This window comes from Engystomops pustulosus, chromosome 11 (genome assembly GCF_040894005.1).
Source record: "Engystomops pustulosus chromosome 11, aEngPut4.maternal, whole genome shotgun sequence".
NCBI lineage: Eukaryota > Metazoa > Chordata > Amphibia > Anura > Leptodactylidae > Engystomops > Engystomops pustulosus.
In genome coordinates this window covers 58,544,752-58,558,694 of record NC_092421.1, presented here as the reverse complement: position 1 = coordinate 58,558,694, position 13,943 = coordinate 58,544,752, and the positions used below count along the sequence as shown (strand labels likewise).

Below are 13,943 nucleotides of genomic sequence, written 5' to 3'. Positions count from 1 at the left end.
TGTGGCACTCCCAAAAATTGTTTAAAACAGAGGACCGGGTAGGTGGCCCTCCAGAAAAATTAAATGCATAAAGTACTATAGCTAGAGCCAGTGGGCCCTGTCAAAAAATAGACAGTTTCCTCTGCTTTACTGTACAAAGAGGAGGAGAAGGAGGAAAATGAGGAGGAGGAGGAGTGGATAAATTATTCAGGTTGAGCTTCCTTCACCTGGTGGAGATTGGAAATTATGAGAAATCCATGCTTTATTCATCTTAATAAGCGTCAGCCTGTCAGCGCTGTCAGTCGACAGGCGTGTACGCTTATCGGTGATGATGCCACCAGCTGCACTGAAAACCCGCTCGGACAAGACGCTAGCGGCAGGGCAGGCAAGAACCTCCAAGGCGTACAGCGCCAGTTCGTGCCACATGTCCAGCTTTGAAACCCAGTAGTTGTAGGGAGCTGTGTGATCATTTAGGACGATGGTATGGTCAGCTACGTACTCCCTCACCATCTTTCTGTAAAGATCAGCCCTACTCTGCCGAGACTGGGGACAGGTGACAGTGTCTTGCTGGGGTGACATAAAGCTGGCAAAAGCCTTGTAAAGCGTACCCTTGCCAGTGCTGGACAAGCTGCCTGCTCGCCTACTCTCCCTCGCTACTTGTCCCGCAGAACTACGCACTCTGCCGCTAGCGCTGTCAGAAGGGAAATACTGTTTCAGCTTGTGAACCAGGGCCTGCTGGTATTCATGCATTCTCACACTCCTTTCCTCTCCAGGGATGAGAGTGGAAAGATTTTGCTTGTACCGTGGGTCCAGGAGAGTGAACACCCAGTAATCGGTGCTGGAATAAATTCTTTGAACGCGAGGGTCACGGGATAGGCAGCCTAGCATGAAATCTGCCATATGCGCCAGAGTACCAACGCGTAAGAATTCACTCCCCTCACTGGCCTGACTGTCCATTTCCTCCTCCTCCAACTCCTCCAACTCCTCTTCTTCTGCCCATACACGCTGAACAGTGAAGGACTCATTAATGATCCCCTCTTGTGTCTCGCCAACATTCTCCTCCTCTTCCTCCTCATCCTCCTCCACCTCCACCTCCTCCGATATGCGCTGAGAAACAGACCTAAGGGTGCTTTGGCTATCAACAAGGGAATCTTCTTCCCCCGTCTCTTGTGACGAGCGCAAAGCTTCCGACTTCATGCTGATCAGAGAGTTTTTCAACAGGCCAAATGGTGAGGCTGATGATGGCGGCATCGCCACTGACCATCTGTGTTGACTCCTCAAAGTTACTCAGCACCTGACAGATATCAGACATCCACGTCCACTCCTCATTGTAGACTTGAGGAAGCTGACTGACCTGACTACCAGTTCTGGTGGAAGTTGACATCTGGCAGTCTACAATGGCTCGGCGCTGCTGGTAAACTCTGGATAACATGGTCAGTGTTGAATTCCACCTCGTGGGCACGTCGCACAACAGTCGGTGAGCGGGCAGTTGGAGGCGGCGCTGCGCTGCCCTGAGAGTGGCAGCATCTGTGCTGGACTTCCTGAAATGCGCACAGATGCGGCGCACCTTCGTGAGCAAATCAGACAGATTGGGGTATGTCTTGAGGAAACGCTGAACTATCAGATTTAACATGTGGGCCAGGCATGGCACATGTGTCAGTCTGCCGAGTTGCAGAGCCGCCACCAGGTTACGGCCGTTGTCACACACAACCATGCCTGGCTTCAGGTTCAGCGGTGCCAGCCACAGATCAGTCTGCACCGTGATGCCCTGTAATAGCTCTTGGGCGGTGTGCCTTTTATCGCCTAGGCTCATCAGTTTGAGCACCGCCTGCTGTCGCTTAGCGACGGCACTGCTGCTGTGCCTAGAGCTACCGACTGATGGCGCCATGCCCACGGATGGTAATTCGGAGGAGGAGGAGGTGGAGGAGGGGTGGGAGGAGGAGGAGGCATAGTAGGCCTGAAACACCTGGACCGAGGTAGGCCCCGCAATCCTCGGCGTCGGCAGTATATGACCAGCCGCAGGGTCAGACTCGGTCCCAGCCTCCACCAAGTTAACCCAATGTGCCGTCAGCGATATATAGTGGCCCTGCCCAGCAGCACTCGTCCACGTGTCCGCGGTCAGGTGGACCTTGTCAGAAACGGCGTTGGTCAGGGCACGGATGATGTTGTCTGACACGTGCTGGTGCAGGGCTGGGACGGCACATCGGGAAAAGTAGTGGCGGCTGGGGACCGAATACCGAGGGGCGGCTGCCGCCATGAGGTTGCGAAAGGCCTCGGTCTCTACTAGCCTATAGGGCAGCATCTCCAGGCTAAGCAATCTGGAGATGTGGACATTAAGGGCTTGGGCGTGCGGGTGGGTTGCACTATATTTAGGTTTCCGCTCCAGCGTCTGGGGTATGGAGAGCTGAACGCTGGTGGATGCTGTGGAGGATCGTGGAGGCGACGATGGGGTTTTTGTGGCAGGGTCCTGGGCAGGGGGCTGACTATCAGCTGACACAGGGGAAGGAGCAGTGGTGTGCACGGCCGGAGGTGAACGGGCTTGTTGCCACTGAGTGGGGTGTTTAGCATTCATATGCCTGCGCATACTGGTGATAGTTAAGCTAGTAGTGGTGGAACCCCTGCTGAGCCTGGTTTGGCAAATGTTGCACACCACAGTCCGTCGGTCATCCGGTGTTTCCTTAAAGAACCTCCAGACTTCTGAAAATCTAGCCCTCGCCGCAAGAGCCCTCGCCACGGGAGCTTCACTAGTTGACACATTTGGCGCTGATGCACCAGCTCTGGCCCTGCCTCTCCGTCTGGCCCCACCACTGCCTCTTCCAACCTGTTCTGGTCGAGGACTCTCCTCTGTCTCAGAAGCACTGTGTTCACCCGGCCTATCAACCCAGCTTGGGTCTGTCACCTCATCATCCTCCGATCCCTCAGTCTGCTCCGCCCTCGGACTTCCTGCCCTGACAACAACTTCCCCACTGTCTGACAACCGTGTCTCCTCATCGTCGGACACCTCTTTAGACACTTCTTCCACTACGTCAAGAAGGTCATCATCACCCACAGACTGCGACTGGTGGAAAACCTGGGCATCGGAAAATTCCTCAGCAGCAACCGGACAAGTGGTTTGTGAGTGTGGGAAGGGTCCAGAAAACAGTTCCTCAGACTATGCCGGTTCAAATGGCAAATTTTCCTGGGAGGGGGCAGACTGGGGGGGAGTAGGCTGAGGTGCAGGAGCTGGAGGAGTGCCGATTTCGGTGACATGGGTGGACTGCGTGGAAGACTGACTGGTGGACAAATTGCTCGAAGCATTGTCGGCAATCCACGACATCACCTGTTCGCACTGTTCTGGCCTCAACAGTGCTCTACCACGAGTCCCAGTAACTTCAGACATGAACCTAGGGAGTGTAGCTCTGCGGCGTTCCCCTGCTCCCTCATAAGCAGGTGGTGTCTCACCCCGCCCAGGACCACGGCCTCTGACCCCTGCAGTAGTTGGACGCCCACGTCCCCGCCCTCGTCCTCTACCCCTAGCCCTCGGGTTAAACATTTTGAAAATGAGAGTTATAACTTTAATTTTTTTAAACTTTTTTTTGTGTTTTTTTGTTTTTTTTTGTGTTTTTTAGTTTTTAAAACCAAACGATGCTATCCTATTGCTATGGCTATTTTCTAGCCAAGTATGAAAGCACACTACTATTCCAGATGAGATGACGCTGAGTTATTAAACGAAATAAACGTAAAATAAAAAAGGAAATGGCAGACTGTGCCTAATTGAAATCCAACCCCTAATAAATTTTCCCACTTCGGTCTTTGCAATGGATATGTGCGTCACTAAGCGCAAAACACAGCGGTCGCAAGTCTCACTACAAATTGCTCACAATTTGCTAGTAGATGCACTGCAGCAAGTACAGCCACCAGCAGATCAACCAGAAATCAAATATATATAACGCTACTGTAGGCGTAAGTAAGCCGTTTGGATTCTCCTATGGCTATTTTCTAGCCAAGTATGAAAGCACACTACTATGCCAGATGAGATGACGCTGAGTTATTAAACAAAATAAACGTAAAATAAAAAAGGAAATGGCAGACTGTGCCTAATTGAAATCCAACCCCTAATAAATTTTCCCACTTCGGTCTTTGCAATGGATATGTGCGTCACTAAGCGCAAAACACAGCGGTCGCAAGTCTCACTACAAATTGCTCACAATTTGCTAGTAGATGCACTGCAGCAAGTACAGCCACCAGCAGATCAACCAGAAATCAAATATATATAACGCTACTGTAGGCGTAAGTAAGCCGTTTGGATTCTCCTATGGCTATTTTCTAGCCAAGTATGAAAGCACACTACTATTCCAGATGAGATGACGCTGAGTTATTAAACGAAATAAACGTAAAATAAAAAAGGAATTGGCAGACTGTGCCTAATTGAAATCCAACCCCTAATAAATTTTCCCACTTCGGTCTTTGCAATGGATATGTGCGTCACTAAGCGCAAAACACAGCGGTCGCAAGTCTCACTACAAATTGCTCACAATTTGCTAGTAGATGCACTGCAGCAAGTACAGCCACCAGCAGATCAACCAGAAATCAAATATATATAACGCTACTGTAGGCGTAAGTAAGCCGTTTGGATTCTCCTATGGCTATTTTCTAGCCAAGTATGAAAGCACACTACTATGCCAGATGAGATGACGCTGAGTTATTAAACAAAATAAACGTAAAATAAAAAAGGAAATGGCAGACTGTGCCTAATTGAAATCCAACCCCTAATAAATTTTCCCACTTCGGTCTTTGCAATGGATATGTGCGTCACTAAGCGCAAAACACAGCGGTCGCAAGTCTCAATACAAATTGCTCACAATTTGCTAGTAGATGCACTGCAGCAAGTACAGCCACCAGCAGATCAACCAGAAATCAAATATATATAACGCTACTGTAGGCGTAAGTAAGCCGTTTGGATTCTCCTATGGCTATTTTCTAGCCAAGTATGAAAGCACACTACTATGCCAGATGAGATGACGCTGAGTTATTAAACAAAATAAACGTAAAATAAAAAAGGAAATGGCAGACTGTGCCTAATTGAAATCCAACCCCTAATAAATTTTCCCACTTCGGTCTTTGCAATGGATATGTGCGTCACTAAGCGCAAAACACAGCGGTCGCAAGTCTCACTACAAATTGCTCACAATTTGCAAGTACAGCCACCAGCAGATCAACCAGAAATCAAATATATATAACGCTACTGTAGGCGTAAGTAAGCCGTTTGGATTCTCCTATGGCTATTTTCTAGCCAAGTATGAAAGCACACTACTATGCCAGATGAGATGACGCTGAGTTATTAAACAAAATAAACGTAAAATAAAAAAGGAAATGGCAGACTGTGCCTAATTGAAATCCAACCCCTAATAAATTTTCCCACTTCGGTCTTTGCAATGGATATGTGCGTCACTAAGCGCAAAACACAGCGGTCGCAAGTCTCACTACAAATTGCTCACAATTTGCAAGTACAGCCACCAGCAGATCAACCAGAAATCAAATATATATAACGCTACTGTAGGCGTAAGTAAGCCGTTTGGATTCTCCTATGGCTATTTTCTAGCCAAGTATGAAAGCACACTACTATGCAAGATGAGATGACACTGAGTTATTAAAAAAATAAACGTAAAATAAAAAGTAAATGGCAGACTGTGCCTAATTGAAATCAAACCCCTAATAAATTTTCCCACTTTGGTGTTTGAGGTGGATATGTGTGTCACTAAGAGCTAAACACAACGGTAGCAAGTCCCCCTGCAAATTCCTCACAATATGGTACTAGCTGCAAATAAAAAAAAAAAAGTATAACGTTATTGTAGCCCTAAGAAGGGCTGTTGGGTTCTTGGAGAATCACTCCTGCCTAACAGTAAGCTAATAGAACACCCTAACGCTTTCCCTGACCAGCAGCAGCTCTCTCCCTAGCGGCATCCAGACACAGAATGATCCGAGCAGCGCGGGCAGCGGCTAGTCTATCCCAGGGTCACCTGATCTGGCCAGCCAACCACTGCTATCGACGTGTAAGGGTACCACGTCATGCTGGGTGGAGTGCAGAGTCTCCTGGCTTGTGATTGGCTCTGTTTCTGGCCGCCAAAAAGCAAAACGGCGGGAGCTGCCATTTTCTCGAGCGGGCGAAGTATTCGTCCGAGCAACGAGCAGTTTCGAGTACGCTAATGCTCGACCGAGCATCAAGCTCGGACGAGCATGTTCGCTCATCTCTAGTCTTGAGGAAACTATTCTCTCTTGATTTTTTTCCTAGCTCTCTGACTGCCCTTTCCATGCATCCTTTGTGGACCTCTCTCTTCTCCTCGTCCTCTTTCTGTCAGAGCTTACTTAGGGTTCTTTCCAAGGTTTTCTTCTCTTTTCCTATGTACTTCTGCAGTGGCGTAACTAGAAGCTGATGGGCCCCAGTGCAAAGACTGTGCCAGGCCCCCGACTATAATGTATAGTTTATAGTAATAGTCTTCTCATATGAGAAAGTGACACCATAACGGCCCCCTTAACCTCTTGGGCCCGGTTGTGACCGCAACCTCTGCACCCCCTTAAAGGGAACCTGTCACCAGGAGACCGATTTTTAGCACTCCCCCAGTCCCCACAGAGCATAGTACATACACTGCCAAAGTGTTTTTGTATAAAAAATTGGTTTCACAGAAAAAAAAGATATGTTATATTGTACCTTTCATTAGCATATGCTGTGTGACTAGGCAGTTGCCCAATAGGAGGGGCTGGAAAGGAGCAGTCCCCCCCCCACACTTGGGAAACATGTGATCTTTTCAAATATATGAATAACTCCCCACACTCGGGATTGGCTGTAGAGCAGCAGGGGGGGTCGCTAAGCCAAGTGATGGGTGTTTTCATATATTTGAAAAGGTCACATGGAGTAGCTGTTCCCCAAGGGTGGGGGGGGACTGCTCCTTTCAAGCCCCTCCCATTTGGCAACTGCCTAGTCACACAGCACATGCTAATGAAAGGTACAATGTAACATATCTTTTTTTCTGTAAAACCAATTTTTAATACAAAAACACTTTGGCAGTGTATGTACTATGCTCTGTGGGGACTGGGGGAGTGCTAAAAATGGGTCTCCTGGTGACAGGTTCCCTTTAAGTTACACCCCTGTACTTCTGCACACAACATCACTGCTGCATCACCACAGAACACCAGTAATTTGCTGTATGCTGTGTCTAACATCATGACTTTTCCTTTCCTTTAAACCTATATCTTTCTAAAACCAATTTTTTGGTCTTTCTGCCATCTACTTACTGATCTAACCCTGACATCTCCATTTCCTGCTGACAGTGGGAGCAACATAAAATAGCAACGTTTTTGTCGGATCTTGTGACTCGCATAGAGGGCCTTGCAGGCTTGCTATATGCTTTAGCTACCAAGTCTATGTTCTCTCTCAGTACAGCACCTCCTGCTGTGCAACAGCAAAAGGTGAAGATGTTGGTCACAGGCCATTTCTCTGGTGATCATGAGAAATTTTAAATCATCCTGGAATCATGTAGGAGTTAATTATCTTGCCTCCCAAGCCCAGCTGGTAGCAATATTTGTGTCAAGCTTCAGGGATAGTGGACCTACTGCACTACTGTGGACGATGATGTAAGCCGACACTTGGGACCAGAGTCTAAGTGGGACCTGGTTTTCACTAGCGGGATTCACTTTCATTCTGGTACCACCAGGTCGTTCTACAGGTGCCACTTTATCCACAGGGGCAGCCAAGGTGAGGTATGTAGTCGTTAGGCAGAATTGTAGTCGGGGACAGGCAGGAGGTCAGGATGGGCAGCATGGGATCAGAGACAGGGATGTAGCAACAGATGAAGGCAGGCAGCAGAGGAGCGTAGTCAGGAACGGATCCGTGGTCACAACGGGAAATCACTATAAACGCAAAGAACATGGGAACAAAGCTTTTTCTAAGGCTGTGGGGCACAAAGAAGGGGCTGGGAATTTAACAAGAAGGGCAACTGGCCAGTGGCAATTATTAATGCGCTGGCCCTTTAAATCTGACAGAGCTGGCGCGTGCCTTATGCAGCGGGGATGTGGCGCGGGAGACACTGCTGGATCCCAGCGAGGTGAGTCGCGCGGCGTGCGCAGCAGCCCGCAAGAGTGTCGCAGGGGCACCCGTGAAAATTTGTATCTCTATTGCAGGTAGATCCACAGTCTTGGACCCTAAAACATATTCCTGGAGCAAAGGAATACATTGGATACATTTTCTCAATCCTTGGGATGCATCTCCCTTCCTTGAATCAAAGCAAATGTTCTTCATAGATGTATTGTATGTGAGTTCTGCAAGAATTGTACAACTGGTGTGAACTCTCTTTGAAGGCTATCTTTAAATGGGAACTATTTGAGATGCTTTACTGGGTCACCTTGATCTCAGTTTCATTAAGTCAACTTATCCACTAGCAGTCTATATTGACCACAGACTCAGAGATAGACACAAGGGTAGAGAAGACCATGATTTGTCTTCTATATTACCCTCTTTATCTCCAAAAGAATCTGCCCCTCATTTTGCAGTCTCTAAGCTTGAGCCTACGCAACTGGGAAACATGGACACTAGAGCTAACACAGAAACTAGAAAGCATGCTCTCTTCCAACTCCTTCTCGGTTTCCTTTGTCTTCTTTTTCTGTAACTTCCTCTTCTGTTTTGACAAAAAGTTGTGTTATGTAAGTTGCAGTGGGAGCCAGGTCACCTCTGCAACACAGAGATCTCCGTAAGAGGAAAGCCCTGTGCGTCTACTATTGGTTATTTCATCCTGTCCTGTCCTACCAGAGCTCCATAGAAAAAGTATCAGCATAATTGAGGAAGTCACTTAGGTGCCCAGGTATTTCCAGGACCCAAGATGAGGTAACCTGTTGTCTGTTCCTTGGCTGAAACAAATGTGTATTACAAGGTCATTATTAACAAGGCACCAAGGACACAAAATCCCACAGTGGTGCTGTCTGTGGTTTGCAAAACTCTGTTCCTGTTTCTATTTTGTCTCCTAGTTGTGTTGTGTCTGATAGTGGCAATCCCCATCTGGCACCTGATAACACTCCTGCAGACTAGTTGTTTGTACGTTCTCAAAACCAGGTTAAGTTTTTGGAGGAATGTCACACAACACTTGCTGAACATCCTGCAGTCTCTGCTACTAAACAGTTGATTTAAGAAACTTTGCAGTGGCTTAAGTGGTCACATGATCTGGAGAAATATGTTGCAGCATGTAATGTTTGTGCTAAGGCTAAGGTGCCCAGGGAACCTAATTCCTTGCCTGTTCCTTTCTGTCTAAACAGTGGACACGTGAACTGTATCTATGAATTTTGTTACAAATTTTCCTCTCTCTCAGGGTATGACTGTGATTATTGTGCTTGTTGATCTTTGTCCTAGGATGTGTCACTTTTTTCTGCTTTGATCATGGGGTACAATTTGTATATATAAGTTTCTGGAGTAAGTTTTGTAATAAGTTAGAGATACAGCTGTCAGATTTGCCATCCTGTTACCATGAGACTAGTACTGTAGGCATTCTGATCAAGATTCGGTGCCTCGCTGCCATCTTGGATTTGACTTGGTTAATTTTGACCTCACTTGTATGTCTATTATCTGTTGTTTGTCCCTCTGTATTTTGCCATCTTTCCTGTGCACTCATACTGTGAAGGGATTGTTAACTAGAAGTCCCTGACCACTAGGGTTTACGAGGCTTAGGTAGATGATAGAGGCTGTGGCTGTGTTAAAGCTAGCACTCCTGTCTCTATCATGACAGTTTTTATAGAAATTTCACATATTAGAAACCTCATATAAAAATATCAAGCACATCTATGACTCTCCCCACAAAACACGGCCACGATCTGCGACATTATTGTAAGGGTTGGGTAACACTGAAGACAGAGGATAGTGTGCCCTGAGCTCGCCCCAACCTCTGTCCCTTCCTATAGCCCCACCCCCCTTGCTCAACCATATGGTGACAACTTGAAGACTTGGAATCCACTTATTAAGTGCAGGAAGGGAACAACACGAACAGACTGACAATTATAAAACACAAAAGAGCAGTAAACTAGCCAGAGTCACACGAGAGGATACGTCAAGAGCAAATTCTGAAAGCAAAAAGGTTCAACGTCAAAAACTAGCCGAGATCACAACAATTCAGAACACAGAGCAAGTCAAACCTATAGCAAGGAGCAAGTGATGAAGGGATTTCAAACACTGGCACAGGGGACTAGTGAATCTGCAATTTATGCAGCCAGAACCCCACCTCCAGAATCTGATTAGAGTGGACAACTTCTGGGAATTAACCCCTCATGGTGCAGAATAACCAAGCACAATCGCATACACCATGCAGAGGTACCACAACTCCCAGTAGTCTAGAACCCCTAAAAAGCGCAAGGTTTTCGCAGTCGCTACCCGGAGCACGCACCTGAGACCACTGGTAGCGGACGAGGAGTGGAGTCTGCATGGAGATGCTGCTAGCACCACCAGAAGCATCAGAGGAAGGAACAGAAGTCCCAGCATTCTTCCCTGCGAACCTGACAATTATATATCTTACATCTACAGGGTGGGCTATTTATATGGATACTCCTAAATAAAATATGACTGGCTGGGGATATCAACTTCCTGTCTGTGGCACATTAGTATATGGGAGGGGGAAACTTTTCAAGATGGGCATTGACTATAGCCATTTTTCCAATGGGAAGAGGGTTATGTAACACATCAAACTTATTGAGAATTTTACAAGAAAAACAATGGTTTTCTTAGTTTTGATCAGTTGTTCAAGTCCGAAAGTGGACTGTCAGGTTGTCCGACAGCCCGCCCCCCCAAATTGTGTCGCATGAAAGCCGGCACCGATGCGCCACAATCCGATTGTGTGCGACAAAAACCCAGGGCAATTTGGTGCAAAACGGAAATAATCACAAAACCCGACGAAAGTGCGGTGTATGGACCCTTAGTAAATGTGCCCCAATATATTTCATCTGAATCCACTAGATGGAAAACCTAGGCAGCACCATAGTGTAGATTATCCAACGGTAATTTTAATATCTTTTTTAAAGTTATTCTCACAAAATTACTTTGTAAAAAGGCCTATGGCATAAAGACACATGCTGAACATGCTGAACAGTCTTAGCCTGACGCAGGGTTTCGTCCAATTTCGCCTTCTTCCAGGGCATGACCTTGAACTTGAATATTCCCATTCACAAAATTTGTACCATATAAAATTTCACATTACATCCAAACAAATTTTTCATAACATTAAATAGAAATAAAAATTCTTTCTTAATTTTTCATTGCACTTTTAGCCAAGAACTTGTACCGTATCCCAATATTTTATATATTACATATAGCTCCATGAGTTTTAACCTATGTAGTCACACTATTCAATAGTACAAATTACACTATATACCAATGTTTTATATCTATTGCACATGTTTTCATAAAACCCAACTTTCTTTGAGTGCAACTTCGAACATATACAAGGTTTTATCGGGACACTCTTTTGGTGGGCAGCTTCTCTGATAAGTATCCCCTTTTTGTCAGTAAATTGCAAAGTTTATAAATAGCATGATATCTATGTAAAAATTGAGTAAAGCCATCCCAAAATAGTGTTATTATACTCCTTGAGGGTTTTAGTTTTCAAATGGGGTCACTTTTTAGGGGTTTCTCTTGTTCTGGCTTGTTGTAGGCTCAGCAAATGCTATATAGCATCTGAAATTTGTTTCAGCTAAATTTGCCCTTCAAAAGCGTGATGGCGCTCCTTCCCTTCTGCGCTCTGTTATGGTTTACATCCACATGCGGGGTATTGCCAGACTAGAGAGAAACTGCACTACAAAATCTGTGATGTGTTTGCTTATTTTATCCTAGGTGAACAGGTCCATTTTAGGGGTAGATAAACATTTTATTGTCAAAATTGTCAAAACTCCTTATAGACCCTCCATGATTTTTTATATCATTTTTGATGCTTAAACGGTTAAAAAGCTTAACTAGGGCTGTTTTGAATAGTTTAAGGGGTGCAATTTAAAAATGGGATACATGTGGGGGGTTTCTAACAAATAGAACTTTTAAACCCCTATAAATATGAATAGGACTCAAAATTAATTGAATCTAAATCTTTTCTTGCAAAATCTGGAAAATTGCTTAATGATTTTTAAGCCTCCTAACATCCTAATGAAACAAAATAACATAAAAATATGTTGACATACAGAAGACATGTGGTTAAAATTATTTAATAACCAATTTAGGAGGTTAAATTAACTGTATGATGACCATTTAGAAATATTTAAACCAAAATAAGCCACGAAGTACAACATGTCTTGGAAAAATGAAGTAAAAGTGTTTTATAGTCGCACACAGTGACTGATTTGAAAAATCGGGCTGGGTCCCTAAGATGATAATGAGCTTGATCCTTATGGGGTTAAAGAAGAAGATACACCCTGTAGTCTGTTATGCTATTTGTCCTGAATACATAAATACTAGAGATGAGCGAGCACTAAAATGCTCGGGTACTCGTTATTCGAGAAGAACTTTTCCCGATGCTCGAGTGCTCGTCTCGAATAACGAGCCCCATTGAAGTCAATGGGAGACTCGAGCATTTTTCAAGGGGACCAAGGCTCTGCACAGGGAAGCTTGGCCAAACACCTGGAAACCTCAGAAAAGGATGGAAACACCACGGAAATGGACAGGAAACAGCAGGGGCAGCATGCATGGATGCCTCTGAGGCTGCTTAAACGCACCATTATGCCAAAATTATGGGCAACAGCATGGCCATGACAGAGTGACAGAATGAAGCTAGATAGCATCTAAAACATCCAATAATTGACCCTGACACTATAGGGGACGGCATGCAGAGGCAGCGGCAGCAGTGGCAGGCTAGAGAGTCTCATGGCGACATACCCTAAATGGACTCAGGCTTCAAACCAATGGGTGGCAGAGAGAAACCAAAGGAGGTGAGCAAGAAGCGCTGAAATTATTTCCTCTGTGAACAAAAGGTTGACGGTATATTTAGTCGATAACACAGCATGGTGGCGACATAGTGACCAAGTTCCATAACGTATCTGGTGAAACACCCGAAAAATGAGCCTGACACAGCTCGTTTGATAAGGGGACGACATTTGGAGGCAGCCATGGAGAGGACTTCCATGATTAAGAGCGACAGTATGGGGCATCCATATTGCGCTTCTATGATTGCAACTGCAGGTCTCCAGCATGGCGGCGACAGACGCGCCGAGTTCCACTATGTATGTGGTGAAACACCTGAAAATTCTGCCTGACACAGCTCGTTTGATAAGGGGACCATGTATGGAGGCAGTGAACTAGTAGTAGATTAAAGGTGCTGCAGTTAAAACTATGTTAGTTGGATCTTGGGATGGAGCTGGCGCTCCGCTGCCAGGCGAGCTTTCGCCAATCCAAGCCCCTGTCTCTAGGCTACTCCCCAAACAGCACTTCTAAGAACCTTTTGTATAAGATCAAGTGTAGTAGCGTTCTTATAAGTTTGGGATATGGCGGGTGAGGGGAATGTAAACAGATGCGCAAAAAGCGCTGAAATAATATCGGTTAATCATAAAAGTTTGCCAGTATATTTTGTGGATAACACAGCAGGGTGGCGACAAAGTTAACAAGTTTGATGTGGAATGCCCTGTAATAGCTCTTGGGCGGTGTGCCTTTTATCGCCTAGGTTCAGCAGTTTGAGCACCGCCTGCTGTCGCTTAGCGACGGCACTGCTGCTGTGCCTAGAGCTACCGACTGATGGCGCCATGCCCACGGATGGTAATTCGGAGGAGGTGGAGGAGGGGTGGGAGGAGGAGGAGGTATAGTAGGCCTTTGAGACCTGGACCGAGGTAGGCCCCGCAATCCTCGGCGTCGGCAGTATATGACCAGCCCCAGGGTCAGACTCGGTCCCAGCCTCCACCAAGTTAAGTGTAGTAGCGTTCTTATAAGTTTGGGATATGGTGGGTGAGGGGAATGTAAACAGATGCGCAAGAAGCGCTGA

General features: G+C 46.1%; 1 protein-coding gene across 1 annotated transcript in view; it reads left to right on the top strand.

Moving 5' to 3' along the window:
* The first annotated feature begins 8,710 nt into the window (after positions 1-8,710).
* Positions 8,711-13,943, top strand: part of LOC140105727 (natural killer cells antigen CD94-like) — a 39,632-nt gene continuing 34,399 nt past the window's right edge. The window contains exon 1 of the mRNA XM_072129754.1: positions 8,711-8,836. The gene's annotated coding sequence lies outside the window, so the exon portion shown is untranslated. The remainder of the gene's footprint in view (positions 8,837-13,943) is intronic.